The sequence below is a fragment of the Mustela nivalis genome (assembly GCF_964662115.1).
Source record: "Mustela nivalis genome assembly, chromosome: 11".
NCBI lineage: Eukaryota > Metazoa > Chordata > Mammalia > Carnivora > Mustelidae > Mustela > Mustela nivalis.
In genome coordinates, this window is record NC_139030.1 from 19000317 (window position 1) to 19028237 (window position 27921).

At 43.6% G+C, this 27921-nt stretch overlaps 1 long non-coding RNA gene across 1 annotated transcript in view; it reads left to right on the forward strand.

Annotated features, from left to right (window-relative positions):
* LOC309843688 overlaps window positions 1–27921 on the forward strand; it is a 96950-nt gene that overhangs the window by 18969 nt on the left and 50060 nt on the right. The window contains exon 2 of the long non-coding RNA XR_014300280.1: window positions 23734–23833. This is a non-coding gene — a long non-coding RNA (uncharacterized lncRNA). The remainder of the gene's footprint in view (window positions 1–23733; window positions 23834–27921) is intronic.

Consider the following 27921-nt stretch of genomic DNA (forward strand, 5'->3'; position numbering starts at 1 on the left):
GGATATTCATTAAGATGGAATAAAAAGGCAACAGTAGCCATGACATCTTTTTGTTTCATATTCCCTGACAATTTCCAGGGGCTTAATGTGAAAGCACAAAAATACTATATTTCTGTAGCATTTTACAAAGAAAATAATATTGTTTGTCTCATTTGATCTTCCCACTAATTCTATGAACTTGGCAGGGCTGGTGTTACTCTCTTTATTTTACATGAAAAGAAACTAAAACTCAAATAAGTGAAGTGCTTCACACAGACAGTAAAAGTGGGAATGTAGTCACATATCCAGGGCTAACTCCCAACCCAGTGTTTCTCCAGGATGCTACTGTGCCTCTCTTAAGGATCATGGTTCTCCAAAGGCCGTTCTACCAATCTGAAATTTCTAAAGAGAAAGTTTCATTGCTTTGGTTTAAAGCAAGGATTCACATATTAAAATAAAGCAGAAGTATTTTCAGTGAGAGAAGAACAGAAATATTTTTGTTACATTTTCTCCTATAGAAAGAAAGACAAGACAGAGAAGTAACACCATTTTAACTATGGAAGCAAGCACACCGCCAAACCATAATGCCGTGCACCTTGCAAACACTGCAAGATCTGAGTCCAGTTGAGGGAATATGGCAAAAGCCAACCAATATACCTCAGACAATGACATTAAAGAAACCAGGACTATAGTTACACTTAGGAGGAATAAAGGGGGTATTGAATGGGTAGATACAGAAAGGGTACTTTAGGATGCTAGAAACATTACCTCATTAATGGTTAAATAGGTGCGTTCACTTGCTAATCTTAGGATTGGTGTACTTTCTGAGTATTATACTTCAGTAGAAGAAAGTACATTTCAATGTACAATGATTGTTACATTAAAGCCAATGATCTTACCGTTAAAAATTCAGGATCAGGGGTGCCTGGGTGGCTCCGTGGGTTAAAGCCTCTGCTTTCGGCTCAGGTCATGATCCCGGGGTCCTGGGATGGAGCCCCGTATTGGGCTCTCTGCTCGGCAGGGAGCCTGCTTCTCTCTCTCTCCCTCTCTGTCTGCCTGCCTCTCTGCTTACTTGTGATCTCTCTCTCTGTGTCAAATAAATAAATAAAATCTTTTAAAAAAATTTCAGGATCAAAGACAGTCATAGAATAGGCAGAGGGACAATTCTGTTAAATGAACACCTATGTTAATTAACCCATATGGAGTTCAGTTCTTCAGAGGGACTAGGAGAGGGGAATCTGATAAAGAAACCTGCCAATGAACTGTTCCTATTTTTTAATCTTTTGGGATCAATTCTTTATTAAGATGTAATTGATATAGCTATAAAATGACCTCTCTTAAAGTGTATAATTCCATAGGTTTTTCACATATTTTTCCCATTTGGTAGGTTGGCTTTTCATTTTATTGATGGTTTCTTTTGCTCTACAGGAGCTTTTTAAGTTTAACGTTTTGCTTGTATATTTTTCAGTCCTCTCTTTTTTGTAGGTGTAGCTAAAGATTCGTGAATTTTATCTTTCCAAAGAACCAGTTCTTAGTTTCATTTTTTTTTTTCCTATTGTCTGTTTAGTCTCTGCCTCATTTATATCCACTCTGATCTTTGTTATTTCCTTTTACTAACTTTGGGTTTCATTTTTTTGCTTTTTTTTTAAATTCCTTGCAGTATGGAGGTAGATTGTTTATTTGAGATTTTTCTTGTTTCTTGAGGTAGGCATTTATCACTATGAACTGCTCTCTTAGAACTGCGATTGCTGCATCGCATAAGTTTTGGTATATTCCATTTCCATTTATCTCAAGGTATTTTTTAATTTCTCTTTGGATTTCTTCTTTGGCCTATTTGATGTTTGGTAACATGCTGTTTAAACCCACTGGAATTTTCCAGTCCTCTCCATGTAATTAATTTCTAGTTTCATACCATTGGGGTTCAAAAAGATGTTTGATATTACTTAAATCCTTTTAAAGTTATTAAGACTTGTTCTTTGGTCTAACCATATGATCTGTCTTCAAAAATGGTCCATGTACACTTTAGAAGACTATGTAATCTGTTGCTTCTGGATAGAAATGTTCTATAAATACCTATTAAGTCCATCTGTTTCAATGTGTCATATAAGGCCAATATTTCCTTATTGATTTTTGACCTGGATGATTTATCTATTGATGTACATGAAGTGTAAAGTCCCCTACTATTGTCATATTCATGTCTACTTTTACCTTTAGGTCTAATTAATATTTCCTTTATATATTTAGGTGCTTCTATGTTGGGTGCATAAATATCTACAGATGTTATATCCTCTTGTTGGATCGACCCCTTCATTCTTATGGAATACCCTTCTTTGTCTCTTATTCTTTGTTTTAAAGTTTAATTTGTCTGAGGTAAGTATAGCTCTCCAGCTTTCTTTTATTTTCCATTTGCATGGAATATCTCTTTCCATCCTTTCACTTTCAGCCTGTAAGTGTCCTTATATCTAAAGTGAGTCTCTTGTCAGCAGTGTATAGATAGATGGGTCTTGGGGTTTGTTTGTTTTTTTAATCCATTCAGTCACTGTGTCTCTTTATTGGAGAATTTAGTCTGTATACACTTAAATTAATTACTGATAGTTGTGTGCTTATCCCATTTTGTTAATTTTTTTCTGGTTCTTTTTAGAGTTCCTCTCTGTTCCTGTTGCCTTTTCTTGCTCTCTTCCTTTGCGGTTGGATACCTTTCTTTAATGTTACCCTTTCATTTATTTCTCTTTATTTTTTGTGTATTTATTATAGGTTTGTGATTACCATGAGGTTTGTATATAACAACTTATATCTGTAACAGTCTGTTTTAAGCTGATAAAATTTAAGTTTGATCCCACTCTAAAGCTCAATATCTTTACTCTCATTCCCCCACCCACATTTCTGATTTCAGATTTTTAATTTTTTTTCTTGTGTTTCTCTTAACTAATTTCTGAAAATATAGCTATTTTACTACCTTTGTCTTTTAAACTTCATACGAGCCTTATAAGTAATTCATCCACTACCTTTACTATATATTCATTTTTCCAGTAAGATTTATTCTTCCATTAAGTGTTTCTTGTTCCTAATTAGCACTCTTTATTTCCAGTTTAAAGAAGTCCCTTTAACATACCTTGTAAGGTTGATTTAGTGCTAATGAACTCCAGTATCTTTTGCTTATCTGGAAAACTCTCTGTCCTTCAATTCTGCATGATAACATTACAGGGTAGAGTATAGTCAGTTGGTAAATTTTTTTCTCTCATCACTTTGACTATATTGTGCCACTCTTTTCTGGCCTGCAAAGTTTCTGCTGAAAAATCTGCTTGTCTTGTGAAGGTTCCCCTGTGTTTTTCTTGCTGCTTTTAACGTTCCCTCTTTGTCTTTAACTTCTGACATTCTTATTATATTGTGTCTTGGTGTGGGTCTTTTTGGGTTCATCTTCTTTGGAACTCTCTCAGCTTGCTGGGATCCTGATATCCCGCAGATTAGGGAAGTTTTTAACCATTAGTTTTTTTTTTTTTTTTCCAATATGATATCTGCCATTTCCTCTCTCTCTTCTCCTTCTAGGAGTCTTATAATGTGATTGTTATCCCATTTGATGTTTCCCCATAAGTCTCTTAAGCTATCTACCTTTTTGTTCCCATCTGCTCTAATGAGTGAAATCCATTGTTTTGTCTTTGAGTTGATAGATCCTTTCTTTGGCTTCATCTAGTTTGCTGCTGAATACCTCTAGGGTACTTTTTAGTACAGTTATTATATTCTTTAGTTCTGTGACTTCTATTTGATTCTTTCTTGTATTCTCCATATCTCTGTTGAAGTTCTCACTATGTTCACCTATCCTTCTCCCCAGTTTGGTGAGCATCTTTGTGACCATGACTTTGAACTCTTTTTCAGGCAAATTCCTTACCACTATTTTATTAAAGTTTTTTTTCCTGAGGTTTTGTTTTGTTCTTTCATTTAGAACATATTCCTCTGTTTCTTCATTTTGCTTGACTCTCTGTGTTTATTTCTATACAGTAGATGAAGCAACCACCTCTCTCTATCTTGAAGGAATGGCCTCATGTTGGAGACAAAACTTGTCATTCAACCCTGCCCTGGTTTTTTGTCGTCCCTCCAATTTTTGTACTTGTCCAAGCAGTATATTATATTTTTAATAGCTTCCAGTAGCTGGGGATGTGCCAAGACCTTTCATTGTTCCTAAAGGTAGGCTCTCAGAAACCAGATTCAGCCTATTTGAAAACCAAATCCTCTTCCAGCAGCTTTTAAAAGTGTGCAAATATGTACATTCCTGTGGGACCACAAGCATAAGCCCCACTGACTACCAGAGCCAGGTAATCAAGAGGCATCCCTGATTATGACAGCAGCTACAGAACTGGACTGCCAGACATAAAAACAAGGGCAGTGTGTAGTTCCCTTCCAGGAGATACCAATGCTCTGGAGCATGTTATAAAGTGCAAAGATAGTACCCACCCTCCTAGGTCGCTGGAGAAGATTGCAGTCAACCTATAGATGTGTGCCCCTCATGGTGCAACTATGAAGATAAGCTAGTAGGCCTCTTCCACAGAAAGACTGCCTCATTTGTTGCTTCTCTGCAGTGCCCTGGGGGTGGTAGGTAGGTAAGAACTCTTTCTCCCTTTCTTTCAGGCTTGTGGGACCTAGAGACATGAACCTAGAAGGCCAGAAGTCATGAACCTAGAAGGCAATCTACAAGTGTTCCATTGGGGCCAGCTTTAAAAATCAGGATGCCAGACTCATGTACAAGCACCTTTCCAGGAGCTACTGGTGACCTGAAGTGAGGCAGAGGGAAATTGCAAATGCACTAGCCTCCACTGGCATTCCAAGCTAAATGTACTGGGGCATGTCTCACTAGTGCATGTCCCATCATTTAAGCTGGGGTTTCTGATGTGCAGTCCAAGCCCTTTTTCTTCATAGAGAAGCTTCAGTTTGTGAGTTCTCTCCTGGTTGTGGTTCACAGCATGAAGTCATGTGGTTTATGGCAAGATTATATCTCAGCTCTTCTACCACCTTTGATGTGGGTTTTCTTTCATTCATCCAATGTGTAGGAGTTGTTCAGCTAGTGCATGGATCCTTTTCAATGAAAATTGTTTCATATGTAGCTGTAGATTCAGTGTTTCCATGAAAGGAAATATTTTAGGACCCTCCTATGTCACCATCTTGTATCAAAACCTATCATTTTTTTAATGTTTGATAGATTAGTTTGATAGTAATTTGTAAAGGATTTTTTAGTCTATATTCATAAAGGATATTAATCTATAATTTTCCTACATTGTATTTGTCTGGTTTTAGAATGAATTCTTCTACTTTTTTGGAAGACTGTTTGAAAAATTGGTGTTAATTCTTGTTTAAGAGAGCCCTGACTGGCTCAGTTGGAAGAACAAATGTTAGGGTTATAAATTCAAACCCCACATTGGGTGTAGAGATTACTTACTTATAAACATACATACATGTAGACATACATAAGAATGACAACAAAAAAACTTTTTAAAAATAAATAGGGGCATCTGAGTGGCTCAGTAGGTTAAATGGCCAACTCTTGATTTCAGCTTAAGTTATGATCTCAGCCCTGCTTTCTCTTCCCTGCTGGTCAATAACCTGCTTAAGATTCAATCCATCTCGGGGGTGCCTGGGTGGCTCAGAGGGTTAAGCCTCTGCTTTCAGTGCAGGTTATGATCTCAGGGTCCTGGGATCGAGCCCCGCATTGGGCTCTCTGCTCAGTGACAGTCTGCTTCCTCCTCTCTCTCTCTCTGCCTGCCTCTCTGCCTACTTGTGATCTCTGTCTATCAAATAAATAAATAAAATCTTTAAAAAAAAAAAAAAGATTCAATCCATCTCCCTCTCCTCCACCCCTGGTCTCTCTTTCTCAAAAAATTTAATGTGTGTGTGTGTGTGCATGTGTGTGTGTGTGTATGTGAGAGAGAGAGAGAGAAAGAGAGAGATTGGTAGAATTCACAATGAAACCATCTGGTCCTGGGCTTTTCTTTTTGGGAATACTTTTTTTAATTTAATTTAATTTCTTTTCAGGGTTCCAAAATTCATTGTTTATGTACCACACCCAGTGCTTTGATTACTAATTCAATCTCATTATTTGTTTTATGTCTATTCAGATACTCTGTTTCTTCTTAAGTCCATTTTGGTGGGTTTTTTTTTTTTTCTTTCTAGAAACTTGTCCATTTAATCAGTTTTCTAATTTGCTGGTTTGCAATTATCATGGCCATATAATCATTTTTATTTCTATAAGGTCAATTTCTGTAAGTGAGGACCCCCTCTTTTACCCTGATTTTATTAATTTGAGTCTTCTCTTTTTTTCCCTCTCATCTGTCTTGCTGAAAATTTGTCAGTTTTGTTAGTCTTTTCAAAGAACCACCAGAGTAACCAAAAAGCAACGTTCATTTACTTAGATTGCAAGAATTCCCAATGTAAAGAGCATCCATGTAGGCTAATTCAGCAGCTGCAGTGTAATGGAAGAACTGGGTCACTTCCATTAATCTGCAGTGAGATTCTCATGCGTCTTGGTTTTTTTTGCCCCTCCTCATGGCTGCCATTCCACAGGTATCTATGCAGATGCAGTAGTGTCGGTAGAAGAGTAAAAAAGAAAAAACAACAACAAAGTATTTTTTAAGACTTTGCTGCAGACCCTCTCCCACATTTCATTGCCAGAAAGAGTCAAATGCTTCTCCGAGGTAAAGTCTCTAACAAGGCAAATGGGACTGACAGGTAGTTAAACAAATGTGATGAGATAGTTTTTCATAATTTTTTTTTTAAAGATTTTATTTATTTATTTGACAGAGAGAGTTCACAGTAGACAGAGAGGCAGGCAGAGAGAGAGAGAGAAGCAGGCTCCCTGTTGAGCAGAGAGCCCGATGCGGGACTCGATCCCAGGATCCTGAGATCATGACCTGAGCCGAAGGCAGCGGCTTAACCCACTGAGCCACCCAGGCGCCCGTTTTTCATAATTTTTTTAAAGATTTTATTTATTTATTCATTTGACAGAGATCACAAGTAGGCAGAGAGGCAGGCAGAGAGAAAGGGGGAAGCAGGCTCCCCGATGAGCAGAGAGCCCGATGTGGGGCTCGATCCCAGGACCCTGAGATCATGACCTGAGCTGAAGGCAGAGGCTTAACCCCCTGAGCCACCCAGGTGCCCCAGTTTTTCATAATTTTTAAAAGAATTTTAGGAGGGTTGTTGTTTTATGTTTGTTTGTTTGTTTGTTTGTTTGTTTTAAGATTTATTTATTTATTTATTTATTTGACACAGAGAGAGAGAGAAAGTACAAGCAGGGGGAGTGGCAGACAGAGGGAGAAGCAGGCTCCCACTGAGCAGAAAGCCCAACACAGGGCTTGATCCCAGGATCCCAGAATCACGACCCAAGCTGAAGGCAGCTGCCCAACCAACTGAGCCATGCAGGCTCCCCAACTTTTTTTTTTTTTTAAAGAAACTGATGTCTCTTATGCTAGGAAAAACGTTAAGCTAAAGTTCAACAATTATTTGGGATTCTTTTTCTTTGTCATATGTAACAATATTTTTTATTTTAGTAATATGCATACAAAAATAAATGCATACTATAACCCCAAGTTTCTAAAAAAATAAAAAAAAAACCCAGAAGATGAAACTCATAAGAGGTAGCTATTTTTAGTAAAACATAAATAACCCTAGGAGCAATAATATTACATAAATGTAATTTGCCTATAGTTTTTTATGTCATTATCCGCCCTTGATGTCTCAGTCTTAATTAGTCCAAATCAGCTTAGCTGTCATATTGGAATGCAAAACAGAGCACCATGAAGGAAGAGAGAAGGGGTCAGAATGTTTATAGAACTGAAAGGGACGGTGTGGTTGGGGGGAAATGGGGGTTCCTGAGCAGCTCTCAGGTAACAAGGAGCCATGTGGGGCAGCCACATGAGGGCTGGACATGTGATTTTCCTGTATCTCTTCCTTCCAAATGCATGGAAAGCCTCCTGTGGAACATTCAAGATCTGAGCCATGGTATCTATTTAATATTGACGATATGGCCTCGGGCCAGAAGTTGATGATACAAGGATGATCTTAGGGTTCCCGCCCTCAAGCACTCACAGTCTAATGGGAAAGATGAACTCATAAAAGCAATTTTGAGCGCAAGAATGGGTGTGCAGTGGAATGAGCAGTTGCCCAGAGGGGGTGGTGATTAATTCAGTTTCAAAAGGCAGAGACAGGTCTATAGAGGAAAAATAAAAATCACAGGATGTGTTTAAGTTCACCAAGTATACAGCACAAGGCAGGATTTTCCAGAAACTGAGAACAGAGGTTTAAAGCCATGTGACCTGCTCCGGGAATCCAGGACAACTAATGTTGATCCAGTATGGCTGTGGAGGGTAAGGAGGCTGGAACAGGGAGACAGGGACTAGACCTGAGAGTGCCTTTCTTGCCTTGCTAGGAAGAGTGAAGGCTATCCTGTGAACCATGGGAATTACTGAAAGTTTTGAAGTAATGAAATGTCCCAGTTGACACCTACAAAGAACATATTGCATCAGGTCAAGTTGAAAGGCCAAAACCCCATTAAAAGAATGGTGCACATGATAGATGTTGCAACTAGGGAAGGGACAGTAAAAAGAAACAAGAAAACAGTCACTGACTGTCTGTGGGGTTCAGTAGAGAGCAGTAAAATATACTATGCTGGTCTCTGGTTTGAGCAACTAGGTATGTGTGTGCCGGAAGCAGGTTTGGCCCAAAGCAAGTTGAACTCAGGGTATCAGCGGGACAGTCCTGGGAGGGTGCATATTTAGCAAGTGAGCATAGGTCTCTCCCCAAAATACAGATTTAGAATAGGTTTGAGGTGGCATCTCCTGAAGCTGTGGGGGAGAAGGTCAGGTTGCCTGGGGAGAGAAGCTAAAGTAGGAAAGGAAACTAGAAAGGCCTCCACAATTCCGGAATGAGGAAAGCAGTCTGAAAAGGAGACCAGTCGGACGATCAGAGAGGTAGAAGAGATGAGAAAAAAAAAAAAAAAAAAGTGAAAAAATTCCTCAAAGTGAATAGTAGCCTCTGTTAAAAGAAATAAATAAATAAGAGAAGAAGAAAACAAGGAGGAGGAGAAGGAAGGGGAGGCGAGGAAGAGGAGGAGGAGGAAACACATCCAGCATCAATGGCAGAGCTTGATGCCCCTTTAAGTGCCCCGGAATTCTGCAGCTTGTCTTCCCTGACTTTTCTCTGGGAAAAGCGAGGCGAGGTCAGATGAGGCCCAGGGTATGAGGTTCTGAAGGAGGGAGCTGCATAAGCCCATGCTGCTCCTAGGGACCCTTTCTCCCCCGCCTCCCTGGTTTTGAGCGGGGAGCTTTCTTGTTCAGTTCTGTGGAGAATGTGCCTTCTCAAATAGAGGTTTCTGGCAACTAAACATTAGGAACTTCTCAACCTGTCTCCTGAATGGTCCTCTTCCTCCATCTGACTTCATGAGGTGAAAGCCTGGGGCCCTCCCAGTGACAGCCTAGGAGAGGCCTGAGCAATTACCTTCACTTTGATTTCGCTCACCCATGGGCTGTGAGCTACAGACGGAAGCTTCTCGCAGCCTCCACCTCAGCCTCCTAATCTGCTCACTCTGCTGTCTGAAGGTGGACAAGTCTCTGTAGAGACCCCCCCACACACACACACAGCCTATAAACACAGTGAAGACACTGTCCCAGTCAACGCCTTGAGGAACAGGGGTAAAACAAAATTTTACCGAGAGCCAGCTCTGTGCCAGGCACCAGGTTAGAGCTGCATGCCTGGTAGCCCATGACCTAGCAGCTGGGTACAAGCTTTCAGGCTCATTGAAGAAATTCAGCTGGGCCTTCTCCCAATTCAGGACCACCTCACTCTTACTAGGTGGCAGAGATGGGGTTTGGTACCAGGTCTGCATGTCCCAAAGTCCAGGATTCCCCCCCCCCTCCATAAAAGAGTTTCTGTTATATTTTTATTGTGATGGCTCCTTATTCTTCAGAGTCCAATATGCCAATGAGCCTGAGATAACAAAGGCAAATGTCCCCACCATGTGGTGTACAAACTGGGGTTTCCTGGCTCAGATCATATCTTAAGTATCTTAAGTTTCATGACAGATCCTCTTTCTACATAAAGCAACCTTTTCACAGAGCAAAGAGCCATTCCCTAATTGATCTCCAGTTTCTTGTGTCATGCTTCCTCACAGTGGAGCTCACTTCTGCCACTAAGGAGGCCAGACACCCTGAAAAAGTGCCGAATCCAAAGCCTCATTTTCTGCGAGAGGGAAGAGGCAGAGCTGGGGCTCTATCACCGCAGCCCAGGCAAGGAGACCCCTCGGTTGCCCTCTGGTGTCTGCAGGCAGCTCCTCCTTCCCAAGGAGACAGTGAGACCCCAGGCCCTCCTCTTGAGGTGACTATCAGGCCATTGCAGATGGCCTTGTTTCTATACATTCTTGGGAGGGCCGGGAAAGGTGTGCAGAGCCTGGCTCACCCATCTGCCCCTTCTTTCTGGTCAGGTGAGCCCCTCGGGCAGAGAGAGCCTCCGGGGAACTGAGAGGCATCCCTTGAATATGCCTGTGGAACTGACTCCTATCCCAGGCTGAACTTCTTAAGTATGTAGGTGGCCTTGTCCTTCCCTCACCCCACCCCACTTTTAGGAACGGAATAGATGAATTTGATTTACGGCACGGACAGCTGCTCCCTTGCCTCCCTCTGTCTGCATCTGTCCTAAATTTATGAGGAAGCTTGTATCAATCCCTGCCTACCCTAATAGGCTGAGCCTGGGCTTACCTGGACAGACGCTCTCCTCTTCGCTAGGACTTGAACTCTATAGCAGGCTCATTTCTTATGCTTTTCATCTGTGTCATCAACCAGATGTTTCCCAGTCTCTTCCTGAGCACAGATACGTACTTCCCAAACCCTTTCATGGTGGGCATGGATGTTTTTATTTACTTCTTTAGTCAATAAAATGTAAGCAGAAGTGACATGTGTCATTTTCTAGGTGGAAACTTCAGGAGCCAGCTTTAGAAACCTTGAGATAAAGGATAAGGTTGCTGTCAGCCTGGGTCCCCTAAAAGACATGGAACAGGGCTACTTGCCAAACTCCAGTAGTCACCAAGCAAAACAACAACAACAATAATAAACCTAGGATGCCATGGAAGTCCCTAGCAAAACTTCTTGAGGAAAGGGAGGCTGGTCAGGGAAGACTTCTTGGAAGAGGCACTGGTGTTGCGTAGGAGTGGAGGCTGTGTGAGTGATTATAAGGCAGAGAGACTGGCAGTGTGGAATGGGGAAAGAGGCACTACAGGAAGAGTTGAGTTTTGAGTTGAGATTGCCCTGCATTATCTACTGGGCCCTAAATGGCATCACGGGTGTCCGGACAGGAGAGAGGCAAGAGGAAACCCTCACAGACGAGAAAGCCATGTGGCCACCATGACAGAGAGTGCACTGATATGACCATGAGCCAAGGGGCACTTGGTGCCAACACAAGCTAGGGAAGGCTAGGAACAGAGTCTCTCGTAGAGATCCTGGAGGGAACTGTTGGCTCTTTGATTTCAGGCATCTAGAGTTTAGAACTGAGAGCGAAATGCACTCCTAGTGTTCTCAGATACCCAGGTTGTAGTGATTTGTCCAGCAGCCATGGAAATCTAGCACATACGATGGCAGACAATGACTCCCTACTTTCTTTCTATAAACCCCTACCTTAGTCTTTTGCCTCCCGTGTAGCCAGCAAACATTTCTTGCCCTCTCCTACCTCAGGTCTTCTCATTTCCTTCCGTTCCATCTAGCCAGACCACACTCTAGTGCTCCCTTCCTCCTTTTCACCCTCCTCAGCCACTCATTCCATCCACCTCCCTTCTCCCCCCGAGCCTCTATGCCCAACAGAACCGCCATGTTGTTGGCCATGTTTCTCCACTCAGAGGGCCTCCAGGCTCTCCGAGACAAAGAACTATAACCACCCCTAAGTACTTTGTTCAGCACCAGACTCAATACACAGATTTGAGTGCACAAGAGGTAATTAATAAATCTTTGCCAGTTGACAGGTAATATGGACTTGGTTATTTTTACTACAACCATTTATGAAGTACCTGTTGAGTTCTAGGCACTAAGTAATGTGAATAATAGTAATGGCCATTGTAACAAATAAGCTGTTCCCACGCGTCAGCTACTGTGATGCCCACTGGAAATGTTTTATGTTGTTTAATCTCACCACCAGATTATGATTCTCTCCCTATTAAAGTAGAGTCAGCAGGGCCAGGGTTAAGTAATTTGCTCCATGACACCTAGCTAGCAACACTCAGAGCCAGAGTTCAAGTCCAAATCTGACAGGTTCTCAAAGCTATGCTCTAAGTAGAATCTTCTGGGTGGTGGTGGTTGGGGGGACCCAAACTGGCCATGTCCTTGACTGCTGTCTTGAGGTGCTTCCATTTCTCACACATTTGGAGTGTTTTTTTAAAGAGTGTGAATGCAGCTTTACCAGCCAGACATCCGTGTCTCTTCCAGGACCTGACTTCGGCCTCTAGATGGCACTCAAAAAGTGCGTCTGAGAAGAAAGCCCGCCAAGCCAAGGGTGTTTCTGGCTTTAAGGGGTTCCCAGAGGTGAGCTGTGCCAAACAGACTGGAAGAACTGCCCGGAAGGAAATAAGCCAAGGGTCAGAGAAATGGATTGGAAAACATATTTCCTGAGGTGTTGAGTGCTGAAAGAAAAAGATAGCAGCAAATCCACACACTTGTATTTCCGTGAAAATGGTAATCCTGAGCAAGGCAAACTAATTAAAAACATCTGTTTACCAGAGGCACACAGAAATCCCCACGGGTATCCCAAAGAAAGGAGAATTATAGGCACAATCCCTGACAGCAAAGATGTCCAAACACCTTAAAAATCCCTGTTGAGACGGCAGCTCTTAAATGATTCAACTGCCTCTTAGCCAAAACACATAGCAACAGCCATAAATACACTGTAATTAACATCACACTCAGAGCAAAGGGAACTTTGAAAATATTTCATTTAGTATCTCCAAGGAGTCGTAGATATTCTTCCCCACGAATGAGGGCGTTGTCAAATTATTTATCTAGAGCCAGCTGTGTGTTGTCTGAGTGAGAAGACAGCTAGAGATTGCTGTGTGTTTGGTAGGAAGAATGACAGCCCCCTGGGCCGCACAGCAGCCCTGACCTCAGGGCCCCGCTCGAGACCTGGGCATGGCCAAGCAACGGTGTCCAGCACCCAGGCTCCCCGAATGTGGGTCAGGAAGCGCTTCCCAGCTGTGAACTGTTTGTTCCCAGTATGCAAGGAGGTGAGCCCAGGATGTGAGGGTGAGCTCTGGAAATGGGGCTAGCAATCCCACCTTGCCCTGACTTTGGGGCTGAGATGGGTTCAACAGGGTGGGACCAGCTCAAGTACAGCAAACCTGATGAGTCATTTGTGGCAAGAGATTGGAAGCAGTCCCTCGCAGTATGGTCCACTTGCTGATGTGAGGCAGGACGGAAATGAATTTGAGAAGCCCTGTCCAGAGGCAGATTTCTCCAGCTCGGCCCGCCCTAGGCCCCAGCCAGGAGAGGCGAAGGTCGCTAGCTGCGTCAAGCACATGGCCTCTGCGGTCAGGGGAGAACTAGACCCACTGCCTCTGGGAGTCACCAGCTGTGGTACGAGGCCCACTATCTAACCTTTGGGATCTTTCGTTTCCTGAAATAGGGCTAATAATACATACCTTACAGAGTGTTGTGAGACTGTGAAACGGGAGATGTGGTGAGATTGTGAACGCTCAGACGGTTTTCAGACCCCTTCTCAAGCTCTCTCTGTAAACAATGCTCTTTATCTGTTGGGAGAGTTTTCTAAAAAAACGAACCCCTCTTGGTCCTCAAGAAAACAATGTTATCACCACTGTCTGGGAGGCTCATTAGAGCTCATTAGAGTTCTGGATTTAATCAGTCATCAAATAGTCTTATGAAGAGAGAATTATAGATTAACAGACAAAAGAGAGAAAAGAGAAGGCCCGAGGGTGAGGAATAGAGCTGAAAGAGGAAGGAAAAATTCTCTTGGACCCCTGGACAAAGACAATCTTCAGACCTGACCCAGAGGAAGTGAAGGATGAAGAATGCTGGGGGAGCAATACCACAATGCTGATTTTGGAGGAAGGTTCCAGAAGAGAGGGCCTATTATCCTGGGAGAGTGGAAAGAGGGCACTGGGCCTAGAGCTCCCAGGACAGTCTGGTCTCAGAAACACGGGTGAGCCCCGTGGCCCTCACTTTGTCCCAGGCCATGTTCCCAGGGAGGCCCTGACTTCATCTCTGTCCAGCACCTCATCCCTTGACCACCTGGGCAGGTGAGACCCTTCCAGCACATGTGACCTTGCTGCTTTCATGGGTTCCTGTCATCCAGTAAATAATATCTGAGTGCCTGCTAAGTGCCAGGCACCATTGTGACACTGGACACTCAGCGGTCAACACAACACAATTCCTTCTGCCCTAAAGCCTGTCTTCCACCCATGGTGAGAGGAAGCCTATAAAATACCAAATAAATGACAGTCCTTCATTATGGAAGAGTGGCATACTACCACTTGCTTCAACACAGATAGGGTAGCCTATGAGTATTTAAGTTACACCCTGGAGCAGGACTTTTTCTGCGGAGGCCCATGGAGAGAATTCAGGGGAGTTTGTGAACTTGGACTGGACGAGAAAAAATGACAACTTTTGTTCACTACGTCTATAGAATTTAGAATTTCCTTTAAGCATGCATGCAGACAACTATAGAAGTTCCTGTGAATTTGTAAACAGTGGAAGTTACAGACATTTGTATTTTATATCACAACGGTTACGGGTGTTTTGAAATGTCATTTTTGGGCTTCATGGTTCCCAAAATCGAGGCGGTTCTGAGACCCGCCACAGGACTGTAATGCTCAGCACATTAATAGAGAAGGACATGTGTCATCATATTACATACATCTGGTTTTCAGAGTTTTGAGGTCTGTATTCCATCTCACTGGTTTCCTCCATTTGGAAACATTATGTGTAAACGTTACTCTGGGAACGTTACTCTGGCTCAGAAAATGTGCAGAGCCCCCGCTCTAGGGCCTGCTCTTAACATTGAAAGAGCCCTTATCAGGAATTCACCCTCCAGGTACTGTCGGCGCACGAACAACCCCGATTAGGCATGTAGACTCTACAGTTCTGAGGTAGCCCTCCCAATCTGGCCCTTTTGATCCATGCTGGAGTGTTTATAAATTAGCAACAGGGATATTAAAAGCCATTTTTCATTGGTCCAATAGTAGTGCTCCATATAGGTAGAAAGAACATAAATATGACCCTGAATGAAGAGGAAGAGGAGTTGAGTGAACCCAGAGGCTTAAACCCTGTGGAGTGCGGTACAAGGCCTGGGACTCCTATTTGATCCTGTAGTGAGATATTTAGATTCCAAGAGGAGAGTCAAGCTCTCTGCCTCTCTCATCTGGAATATTATCTCATTGACCTCCAGCTGATGCTTTGTACAAGATATTTGGAAGTAATTAGCTAGGGAACTGAAGGCTGAGTTTTCCACAAAGCTACACAACAATGTTGTATGACTCTTTGCGCCTGCTTGCTGCAGTATTTGCATGAGCGGTAGAATTCCTCCTGAGACCTGCTTCCCTTGTGCCATACTCGCCAGAAGCAAGGGGATGGGGAGACTGGAGAGAAATGGAGACCATCTTCATGAGAACGCACAGAGACTGTTTATTCGGAGCTTGCTACTGCAAGGGGGTCAACCACCATCACTTGCATTGGGCAGAGACTCAAAGGGAGGCACAGGAAGGGGAAAGTGCTGTGTGTGAAAAGGGAAGGCTTTGGGTATGCTCTCATTGCTGGTTGTCGGTGTGAGGAAGCTGGAGGAAGGCTCACTAGAAGCAGAAAATCTCATGGGATTGGGTGGAAGGGCATATCTGGCATTCTCTGGTTGGTGCGGAGTTGGAAGTGAGAACAAAAAGGAGGTGGGGGGAGGTATGTCTGAGTGGCTCAGTCAGTTCAGCATCTCCTTCGGCTCAGATCATGATCTTGGGGTCTTGGGATCGAGCCCCATGTTGGGCTTCCAGCTCAGCAAAGAGTCTGCTTCTCCTTCTCCTTCTGCCCCTCTCCACTGCTTGTGATCTCTCTCTCTCTCTCTCTCAAATGAATGGGTATCTCTAAAAAAAAGAGAGAGAGAGAAAGAGAGAGAATGAAGTTGGTAGTCCTTGTCCAAGACTGACTATTCTGGATTTGTTGCTTCAGAGGCTGGGGTTTGGCTTCCTGGATGAGTTGCTACAGAGAGTGTGGGTCAGCGTTGTACCGGCATGGATGGCCCGGCCATTCTGTGTTGCAATTCCATGCATCAGAGCTTATAGAGCTCACCTGCCTTTAGCAGGGCAAGGTGAGGGACCGCTGCCAAAACCAACCTCATGGCCGTGAGACACCCATTTGGCTTCCGTCTGTTGACAGGGGTTACATATGCATAAGGGCATCTCTAGCCAAGTGATGGTCTTGAATATCCTGTGGAATAATGTTGAGCCAGATCCTCATACTTTAGCCTGGAGCCACTGTACTCACCACATCTTATTACCCTGAGCTGCGAGATGTGGTTCATGATCCCTAATCCATCAGGAAAGCTCTGGACATAGTCCCTGACACTAAGCACTCAAGAAAATAGTTTTGTTTTTTTCTTTTTAAAGAAGAGGCAGCACTTTGCTAAGGAGTTAGGCTCTATGCCAGTACGTCTCAACCAGGAGCCCCCCAGGGACCATTTGACAGTGAGTAGAGATATTTTTGATTGTCACCACAGGGGTAAAAGATGCTATTAGCATCTAGTGGGTAGAGGCTAGGGTTGCTGCCAAGCATCCTGGAAGACACAGGACAGCTCCACAGCAAAGAATTATCCAGTCCAAAAGTCAGTCATGCTGAGGCTGCCCATCCAAGGAGAAAGAGGGAGGAGGTGTGGGTAACAGAAGGGGGTTCTGCCGGCAGGAAGCGTATTGATCAGAAGAGGGGTCAGGAGAGGGGACTCTGCATTGAGGGTATGGCTTGGACCCTGCTCCAGCCACTTCCTTGTGAGTCCACACAAGTTCCCCAACTACTTTAGCAGTGGTGCCTCCCTGATGGGATGTTTTGTGAGCTAACCAAGCCAATGTCATCTCACACATAGCTTAGGTTCCTTTAGGCAGATACTAGTAGGGGAGAGATGGCCAAATCTTTCTCTGCAACTTAGCCAGCATTGTAAAAAGGAGGAAATTTTCAAAACTCTGCCACGCCTATAGACGTTTATTAACAAGCAAACCCAGAAGTCCTCATAGCATTTATCCGTAAGGCTCACAACATCCTAGCTTTCAGTCCCTTTATGCTCCAACCCGCTTTGCTCAGCAGATCTCCTATGGGAGGGACACAATGACTATGGAGGTAGGGTTCCATGCATGTTATAATCAGCATCGGGCACCAGTCTTCCTCCTTGCTCATGGCTGCACACCAGACAGATCAGGGATGTAGATCTTCCAAGTTATTTCTCATAGTTCAGGCTGGGGGTGTCTCTGCATCTTTCTAAAATATTTTATCCAGCCCAAATATCTTGAAGATCTGCCTGCATTAGCGTAACTGTAATCTCTCTCTCTCTCTCACACACACACACATATGCACACACACACACAAATACAATGTCTACTTTAAAGTAAGTCACTGACAAGACAGCTCAGAGGAATTACATGTACAAAGCATTTAGTGCTCTTCCTGGAATATTAGTAAGTATACAATGTATGTTTGCTATTAACATAATCATTTTTTAAAGGTTTTATTTATTTGTCTGGGAGAGGGAGACAGAGCACAAGCAGGGGGAGCAGCAGGCTAAGGGAGAAGCAGGCTCCCCACCCAGTAAGAAGCCCAGTGCGGGACTCGATCCCAGGATCCTGGGATCATGACCCGACCTAATGTAGATGCTCAGCAGACCGAGCCCCCCAGGCATCCCTAATATGATCATTTTTGAAAGCCTCCCTCCAGCTCCTTGAGGAAAGGGAGGAGGTTTTTGTTTTGTTTTGTTTTTTATGTTCACTTAGCCACTGTATAGCACACAATTAGTCCTTGATGCCATGTTCAGTGATTCATTAGTTGAGTATAACCGCCAGTGCTCACCGCAGCACGTGCCCGCCTCAATACCCATCACCCTGTTACTGCCTCCCCCATCCTCCTCCCCTCTGAAACCCCAAGATGGTTTCTCAGGGTCCACAGTCTCTCACAGTTCATTTCCCTTTAATATCTGAGAGTAACATAGGAAAGGAAGCTTCTGGCATTTGCTGAGCAGCTCCCGTGAAGCTACCCACTTCCCACGCTCTGTGGCGTTTAACTGGCACAACCACCTGGCCAGGTGGTTTGATTATCACCAATCCCCATCTGAGGAAGCTCGGATGGCACAGGCACCTCGCCCATGCAGCCTGTGGGTGCCCAAGCCAAGACAGAAGCCTCTCTTGGGTGGGAATGTCTGTAGTAACCCCTGCTGCCTCCTTGGAACGGTGCTGTGAACTCCCAGTGAGAGGGAGAGATTCAAACCCAGAAGTATCGAGAAGATAAAGCCGAGGGAGTAGGAGGCAAGTGGGAATTACAGAGAATCGCTGCTGGAGGCTGCCAGCCAAGCGCTCCATGGGGAACCGGGAACACGGTCTGATAAATGGAGAGCTAACAGGGTATTAGCTTCCCGGGTGTTGTCATGGCGGGGTTTCTCCCAGAAGCAGAACTGGAACCAAAGATCTGGTGCAAGTGACAAAAGAAAGAGGAGGGGCAGTCAGCAGGCTAGGGGAGGGGGTCGGCTCTTGGAGACAAGCACAGCTGTCAGCATAGGCCTGGGGCCCTGGCTCCCAGGCAGGCCTTAAGGTCTTTAGGCTATTCTGGCTCACCTTGGACTGATGGCTCTGATGCAGTCTCTGAAGGCACACAGAAGCTGGGAGACTGACATACAGCAAATAAAAGGAACCTCAGGGGCTCTGGACAGGGCACCTGCAGCATACGCTGTGGTGGTCATTGCTGGGATCCAAATGGGTTTATCCTTCGACATCCAGTAAAATCCAGGTCCTTCCTCTGGCCCAGCTGGCTTTCTGATCGACCCTGCCTAGCCATGTAACTCAGTCTTGCCTCCCCTGCTCTGTTCCAGCCACGCTGACCTCCTCACCATCCTTCAGAGACACGAAGCATACCCTAGCCTCAGCCTGTGCAATTTGCTAGTCCCTGCTTGAGAGCCTCTTCCTGGAGAGCTCTCACTTCCTCCAGGGCTTGCCCCAGAGAATGTCTTTATCTGGGAGACCCCATTGCCCTTCTAAAAGGAGCACCCCTATCCTTCTTCCCTTTCCCCGAATGCCTTTTCCTCATCGCCACCTGACTCTTTATCGTATGTATTTCTTTGTTCGCTTGTTCACTGTCTGCCTCATGATAGAGCAGCACTCTGTTGTAAGCTCTGTGACGGTAGGGACTTCTGCCTGTTTTGATCACTGCTTCTTCAGTGGCTAGAACAGTTTCTGGTACAGAGGGGAGGTCTATAAACACTTGCTGAATGAGTGAATGAACGCATGAACACAGGAATCCAGAATATATTCCCTTAAGGCAGCATTTCTGGAAATCAAAATTCCTTGGGGGAATGTATAACAAAAGCAGATTTCGCAGACGTGTCCCAACTAGAAAGGACAGGAATTCTGAGGATTCCCTTGGTAGTGTTACCACACAACCCCCATACAGCTATGCAGAGGCCTCCAGAAGAAGGTGCCAGGTCGGTGGAAGGAAGAATTGCTTGGCTGCTTGGCTACTGAGGCTGGGCACTTGGCACCAGGGTCCCAGCCCTCCCCTCCTGGCCAGGTCTCCAGACCCCAAGCCCAACCAGGAAGCAGGAGAACTGTCAGGTACAAGGGATACCTGTGAACTTTAAAAATGCAGTTCTCAGGAGTACCCATGGTAGAACGTTAGGGGACCCCCACCACTTTTCACCCACTGTGTAAGCCTTCTTAATTCTATGACTTCTGGGAAGGGGGCGGTCCTCAGGACCGACTGAGATTGAAGCTGAGTCTAATTATTTTTTTATTAAATAAATGAGAAATAGCAACTTGGTATTTTAGTTGTTTTTATAACTAGCTGTGGGTCAATTAATTACCAAGTTAAAATAGGTAAATTAATTATATCTACTTTAATATATCATTTCAACCTTCTTATAATATATATTCTTTAATCTACCTCTCAGTAGTAGTAATATCTAATATTTACTTAATATTAAATTCAAATTATACTCAAGAAATCTTAAATTTTTAAATCTTAAATTTGAAACTCATACTAATATGCATATTTGAATTAAAAGATGAATTAAGTCTATGTCACCAGAATCAGATTTATTTTGACATAGAGAAAACTAATGGAGATGTCTTTTTTGTTTTGTTTTGTTTTTAACAAAGCTACTTTTAATACTTAGGGAATGGTGATATCTTTTAAACACAGATTCCTGGGCCCCATCTCAGGTCCACTGAGACAGAGCCTCTGGTGGTAGGGCCCTGGAATTTGCATTCTTACCAGACTCCCCACAAAATTCTAGCACCTTCTAAGAAGTTCAAGGATCCCTACGATGTCTGCCCTCAGGTGAGTAGGAATATCAGAATAAGCAGAGGGGAGGGGTAAGAGCTAGGCCCTGACTACCCCCTCCAACCCCGTGCTCCAGAGTACTTGGTGAGGAATCCTGTGATTAAAAGCCCACCTCCATTTCTCTTAGATGTGGAAAAGTCTAATTCTCTCCTGGAGCAGAAGTCTCTGTCTCTAGAGGCCTGCTGAGGTGGGCTGAATAACTCAAGTGTGGGGAGGAAGGTTTGACTTCATAAAAAAAGAAAGGTGGGCAGAAAACCGAAGGAAAATGGTAGAACTGCCAAATAATAAAGGTTAATACCAGGAATAATGTCACTCAAGGTTTCTTTAGGACATTGTGGAAACAGTAACGAAAAGCCAGACTTCTTGGAGAACAGGCAGCCTATGCGCTGGATCCAGAGAAAATCTTCATGGCTTAAGGAAAAGAGTGGCTGTGGTAGACATACCTCGGGTTCACCCTCACTCAGCCCTGCATTTTCTCTGTCCCTCTAGGAAAGCCATCTCGCTAATGCGACTTGGGTTTCTCATCTGTAAACTGTGCACAGTTATCTCTGCCCTTACCCTTGATCTTTGGAAAAGTGGACTGGAGAGTCCGCTGAGAGAAAATTCTCACATTGGTCGATCATGCCTATACTCCAAACAATGAGCAGAAACAAGCCTGTCCTGGATCCCAGGCCTGTGGTCTACTTGACATTGTTTGACCACGGCAGGCGCATGGCTGCCAAAACTTTGAACTTTCATCTTCTTTCCACCTGGACCAGTCTTTCTCCTTACCTCCATGCTGGCTTGTGGTTCTTGCTGGTTGACGATACCTGAATTCCAATTAATGTTCTTCCTGGAACATTTTTTCATCTCTGCATGCTGCCTTCTCATCTCTCAGACCTCCTCAGAGAGACCTGATCAGGCCTCCTTATCCCCCCACTCTTGCCCCAGAGACTCTCTGTTATGTCATTCTCTTGTACCTTTGTCTTAGGACGTGGAACTCTCTGAAATCATCTTGTTGGCCCTTTTGTTCACGGGTTTATTGTCCACATCTTCACTGGCATGTAAGTTCCTTGAGGGCAAGAGCCTTCTCCTACAAGCACATTCCCTGAAAAGATACCCATACATATCCAGAGAATGAATGAATGAATTACTCATCCCTCTTAGTCCACCTCCTCTCTGTTCCACTTTCAGTTCTCCCTTTTGTCTCTTGATTTTTTTATCTCTGCGCTCCCCCCCCAGCCCCCACCTCATCCTCTTTGGACTGTCCCCCTAGATGGTGCTGCAGGTGAGTGTTCTGAGCCCTTCCCTTCCTTCCAGGGTATTGGTCTGATAGCCTCAAAGGGAATCATCGAAAAGAGAATCAACAGTCCTCTAGCTAACGCTGCTAACTACATGGCTCTGACGCGTTATTTTGCCTCCACTCTCTCCTTGTCAAAGATGGCCTTCTGGGAAGGCATGAAATGGGGAGGTGGAGGGAGAAAACTCCATCCCGCCACATTGTCTGACAGGCATTGAAGGGGGCGATCTGTGGGAGCTCACAGTGAAAAGCCCTCGGAGGGTCTAAAAGGGGGGAAAATAAGATTGCCTTCAGACAAATAAGCAGGAAACCCACCAACATATGATCAGGGCGGCAAGCTGGGGCCAGCCCCTCTAAAGGAAGAGTCTTTCTCTGACAGAGATGTTGGTCAGTCCTAGAATTAGGTAAATGTTTATTTAGCCTCATTACTTGCCAAACACCTTGCTGAGAGATTTCCTGGCATTATCTCCTATAATCCTCCCAATGGCCTTCTCTTCGCTGCTATTGGCTTTATCGTCAAGGGGAACAGGAAGCATGTCTTTTGTTTCTCATAATTCTTTTCCATAATATTTTGTCCAAATATCACAGACAGAACACAATACTGGGGGGAACAATCAGCATTGGTGGATTGATTCCTGTAGCCAGAGGGTTCCTCCCTTCTCAAATAATCTCCCCCCCTGGCTTCTCTCTCTACAACAGCTGCACTGCCCTTAACCATAGATTCTTCTGTTTTCTCTGTGACGAATACCGCTTTCATCTATCTTTGACAAACATCATTTATTTTAAAGCAATATAGCCTGGTGAGGAGTGGTAGGGGTCAGAAAATGCAAAGTTCATTTATAAAAGGATTAAGTCCTGAAGGTATAATGTACATTATGGTGGCTGTCATTAATAATACTATATTGCATATTTAAAAGCTGCTAAGAGAGTAGATCTTGAAAATTCTTATCACAATAAAAAATGTAACTATGATGGTGATGGATGTTCAATAGACTTGTGGAAATTTCATAATATATATAAATACTGAATCATTATGTCATACCCCTGAAACTAACATATTGTCATGTCAATACTGTCTGTCATCTACCTGTCTATCTATCAATATCGATATATATATCGGCGGCTGGGGTAATGGACATTTGAAATTAAGAAACCCATGTTTAAATTCTAGTGCTGCTATGAAACAGCCGTGGGATGACAGTGGGCAAGTTAACCCTTTGTGTCTGTTTCCCTAAAGGGAAATCAGTCTCAGAATAGCTGATCCTAGAATTATTCTAAGAGTTATTGTAAAGAGTTGAAGTATCAAATTTTGGGTTTTGTTTTTGTTTTGTTGGGTTTTTTTGGATGTATTTCAACTTTATTTTATTATTTCAGTGTTCCAAGATTCATTGTTTATGCATCAAGTTTTATTTATTATAAAGAGTTAAAATGTAAGTAAAGACAAAGCACAGTACTTGGAAGGAAAGGTCAAGCCAAAGAGAGTATTTTGGGGAGATGATAGTAAGTGCTGGCCAAGTGAGGGCCGGTAGGATTTTCTTGGTTGTAAGCAAAAGAAACTGCATTTGGCTAACTTAAGGGGGAAAAAAGGAGATTGTGAAGATTCTAGGGGGCTCACTGGCTTTAAGAGTAATCAGGCCCTTGGGAAGGGCCTCGGCTGTTGAAATTCATTTAAGAGCATAATTCTGGGTATTGCGCTAAGATGTTTTAGCTCCAATTGCCTTCCATTCTAATCCTGGTTTCAGTTCACTTCACATTGGAAATCCAGGATAGAAAATCTGGGTCAGGTCACCTCTTTTCTTGGGGGAGCCATGAGGGTAACCACATGACTGGGAGTCACAGGGCCAGGGTTGAAATCCCTACCAGTTTCCTACTGCTGCTGTAAAGAATTGCCACACACTTAGTGGCTTAAAATAACAGAAATTTATTATTTTACAGTCCTGCAGATCAGAAGTCCAAACCGTCTCTGTGGGCTAACATCAAATCATCAGCAGTGCTGTGTCCCTCCCATCTGCTGCGACAGCCTGACGTAAATAAGGTAATCGCGGCCTGACTATCCCCACACCTTTACCCATACTATAACCTGATTAATGGAGTGCTATCCCATCGCATTCACAGGTCCTGCCCACACACGGTGAAGGGATTATACACACCATCTGTTTGTCCAAAATATACCTTCTAGTAAAGTCAGGGTGGACAGGTAAACAGATTGTAGAACAGCATAAGAAATGTTGGCACAAAAGTGTGTATGAGAACTTATGGGCAATTATGAGTAAAAGTGTTTGGAGAAGAAAGGGAGAAATAGGCTTCAGAAAGGAAATGAATTCTGAGCTGAGTTTTGATGGATGAAATTTGGTCTCTAATGTGAGCTGCACATATACACCAAGAGGGAAGCAAATTCAGATTTCTTGGTAAAAGACTAATGCTTTAATCTAGATGATACCTGAATTCCAAAAGATCCCAGAAATTAAATCTAGGCAGAATTAGTCACTTAGTCAGCCAGTCAGGCCACTCTGACTTGCTTTGGCAATTTAAGGAAGCTTAGATAATACATCTGGAGCCCATTTCTAAAGCCTGCTGCATTTTGAAACTCTTCTTATTTTAGGATTACTGGAGAATTTTCAGAATCTCTTTTCAAAAAAAGAAAAATGCCACATGGGAGCAGGCACATGTGGCGTTGCTGGGAGGAAAAAGAATCTTAGTATTGTCTAGATAGTGTGGTAGTTGAATTCACCAATCAGCCAGTTGCCCTGGGCTTATTAGTTCCTTTTTAATCTTACATCGCAATATAGAATGGCAGGATGGCGTGAAATGTAAAAAAGAAAAGAAGGCAGGGAGGGCAGGAAGATTATTAAAGCAAGCACGGACGGAAAGGGAGCAAGTAGGAAGTCGTTCATGAATTTCCAGTTGGCTAGCGGTGATCCATCATAGGTCACTGGCCAGTGGAGGGGTCCTGGGGGTCCTTATTCCTGAGACGTATCTTTTTCATCAGGTCTAAGGTTGGTCCAGCCTAGAGTTAACCAAGCCTGAAAACTTAGAGAATTCAAAGTTTTTTATTTGTAAATTTTTATCCAAGTAACTCATGAGCAAGCTTTTAACATCAGGTATACAGACGGATATGTGATGAAAGGCAGTCCTCTCTGTGGATGGCCCCTGCCCCCACTGCCCCGATCCCTGTTTTCAGTTGTCAGAGTAGCTACTGCACTGCCTTCACATACTGTTTATGTCCCTCCAGCTTTGCAGACTAACTGAGGGGAAATCTCCAGACTCCCTTTAGTAGAGGAAGGTTTATCTCACCTCTAACATCATACCAATCCCTAACTTCCATGATGTTTTACCACTATTTGCACTGCTTCTGTTGATTATTTGCATCACTTTATTTATTTATTTTATTTGAGAGAGAGAGTGCACACACAAGGAGGGGTGGGAGAGGGACAAAGGGAGAAGGAGAAGTGACTCCCCACTGAGCGGGGAGCCCTGCACAGAATTCAATCCCAGGACCCTGGGATCATGACCTGAGCTGAAAGCAGAGGCTTCACCCACCGAGTCACCCAGGCACCCCTTTTTATCACTTTCAATGATTTCTTGTTGCATTGCCCAGTAAGAGTAGTAACTCTTGGCTTTCTCCCTGTGTTGGAAGGATTTTTTATAACAAGGTTGTTGGCAGGTGAAAATAGTTACATAGGATGTTAATAGAGGGACCATAAAAGAGGTGTTGCATGTATAAATATGTTTAAGAAATCTTGGGAAAATCAATAGAACGTGTTTCTCTGTAATGGATCATCTCAGAAGCTTTGATGTGCAAATGTGGGGTGTGAAGCTTCAACAGTGCATGTAATGTGCAGTGTTCCTCAAACTTTTGATCATAGGAACTTTTTTACTATGGGACGTCTATTAATATCTCAGGGAAATGTTTATGAAAGGTGGAGGAGACCCTCCCCTGTTTGATGTGGTGGAAGGAGTACCAAAGTCTCCTTTTAGCAAAACAGGCATGACCTTCTCACCCCAAGCACCTGCCACCTGCCAGTGTTCCAGTAAGCACTGGCACATTGCACCCATGAGCTCTGTCCTAACAGCAGCGCCATTTTACATAGAGAGGGACTGAGGTTTAGCAATGCTGAGTAGTTTGCCTGGCATCCCACAGCTAGTTCAGTGGGGGATGAAGGTTTTAAACCGAGGCTCAGAATCCCCTAACTACTCTAACCTATCTAACACAGCCTGAAACACAGAAGTACTTTTAACAGAGCTTAGTCACTTTAGTTAGAGTTCCATAATGGTTATGCTGGATCTTACCTCTGTAGAGCAGGTTACAATACACCAACAGGATTTACTTCCACTATTTCATCAGAGTCTCACGCAACCCTGTCACATAGCTAGAGCTGATGCATATAGAGAAGTTGAGTATGTTGTCAACTCAACATAGCTAGCCAGAGACAAAAATAATCAGAAGTTTGCTTTATTACTGGCTCTATCCAAAAGACTTGACTTTCCAGATTTAACAAATAAAAACACAAGACTCCCAGTTACATTAGGATTTCCGATGAAGAATGAATAACTCTTTAATTAATAGTTCCTTAATGTAAGTAGGTCCCAAGCAATACTTGAGATATACTTGTACTAAAACATTGGCCATTGTTTATCTATCATTTTTATCTGCATTTTATCTTGTAAGTGAGAACAAAACTCAGAACACGGGATTAAGTGAGAGAAGGGCTGGGTGGGGGGAGTGACCCGGAAGCAGTGTGAGTCCGCCCAGTCTCTGAGCAACTGCTGTGTACCAATGGTTTAAGATGGACCGTGAGATCATGATTCTCTCAGCCCTCTGCACAGCCAGACAAACCTGGAGTGGCAGGAACACAAGATCAGGCATCTCTAGCCACAGCAGTCTCTTCCAGGGCTCCCTGAAGGGTGACTCAAGTGTAGCAAGGTTCAGTGGTGGGCCCCTGCTTCTCTCAAGTGGCATCTGGATCTCTATATCAACAGCCAGCCGCAAAGCACTCAGCTTCCCACTGTGGATAAGGGACTCATGGATGCACCAGAGTTCATATTCTAAATACCCACAGAGTAGGGCACACAGCCCAAGGTACAACTTATTGGGGTGAAGGTGGTCAGGGGTTCCTGGAGAGTGCAGCTCTAGGCAGCGTAGCCCCAAATCTCTATTTCATATATAATAGATAAGTGTTGTTTTGTGGCTGGTTGCTCATACTAGTACCCCAGCTAGTTTCCTGGTGGCTGCTTAGCCATGCATGTTCTGTAAATTGGAGCTTCACTGTCATATTCAAATACTTGATATGCAAAAGACAGTTTGCATTTGAACTCTGTTTGTATTGTTATAAAATAAAATTCAACATACCATTTGTCAATAAAAGAAAAGGAAGCCTATTAAAATCTTTAAATATAACTTTAATTCTTGCAAATGTTTGAGTGGTCATAAAATAAAAAAAGGTTTCAAATTTTTTATCACCTCTGTGTGAAGCTGTTTTCAATGGTGATTATGAGAACATGAAGAGAACACATTAAAAAGACAATTAGGATTTGCTTGTAATCCTTCCAACATAAAACTTGATAGAAAAAGCTATGCTGGCTTCCACTTCCACTTGGGATATAGGAAGTCACAAGAGAACATTGCTCCCACCCTAACAGTAAGAACGAGCCAGATAATCTACAAAATCATAATTCTTTAAAGCCTATAAGAATATTCAGGTTGTAAAAAAACCTTCTGAACTCAAATACAAAAAGTGGCAATGACCTCCTGGGAGAGCTGCTTTTATGGTTGGCAGCACAGAGAATGGAAAGAGTAAACTGGTAAGGAACCAGCAGCTGCACATTTCATGTGATGTTAAGGGACTTTAGACTCCCCAGAAGCTAGAACACAAGGCTCTGCACCCACCCACTGAGAGCTCCCAAAACAGCTTGAGGGATAGGGGGAAAGAGCAGAAGCCCCCAAGGCACAGGTAGGGGGAGCCATTCCACCTACCCTGGAACTCAGAGCCTGACTGATGGTGAAGCAGCAGCTGTCTGCCCCTGGAAGGGAGCTGGAGAGCTGAAGAAAACATCTCTTTTCCCATCTGCAGGTGTGTATGACCTGCCCGTGTCTTAGGAGAACTGAGAAATTCCACTGACACT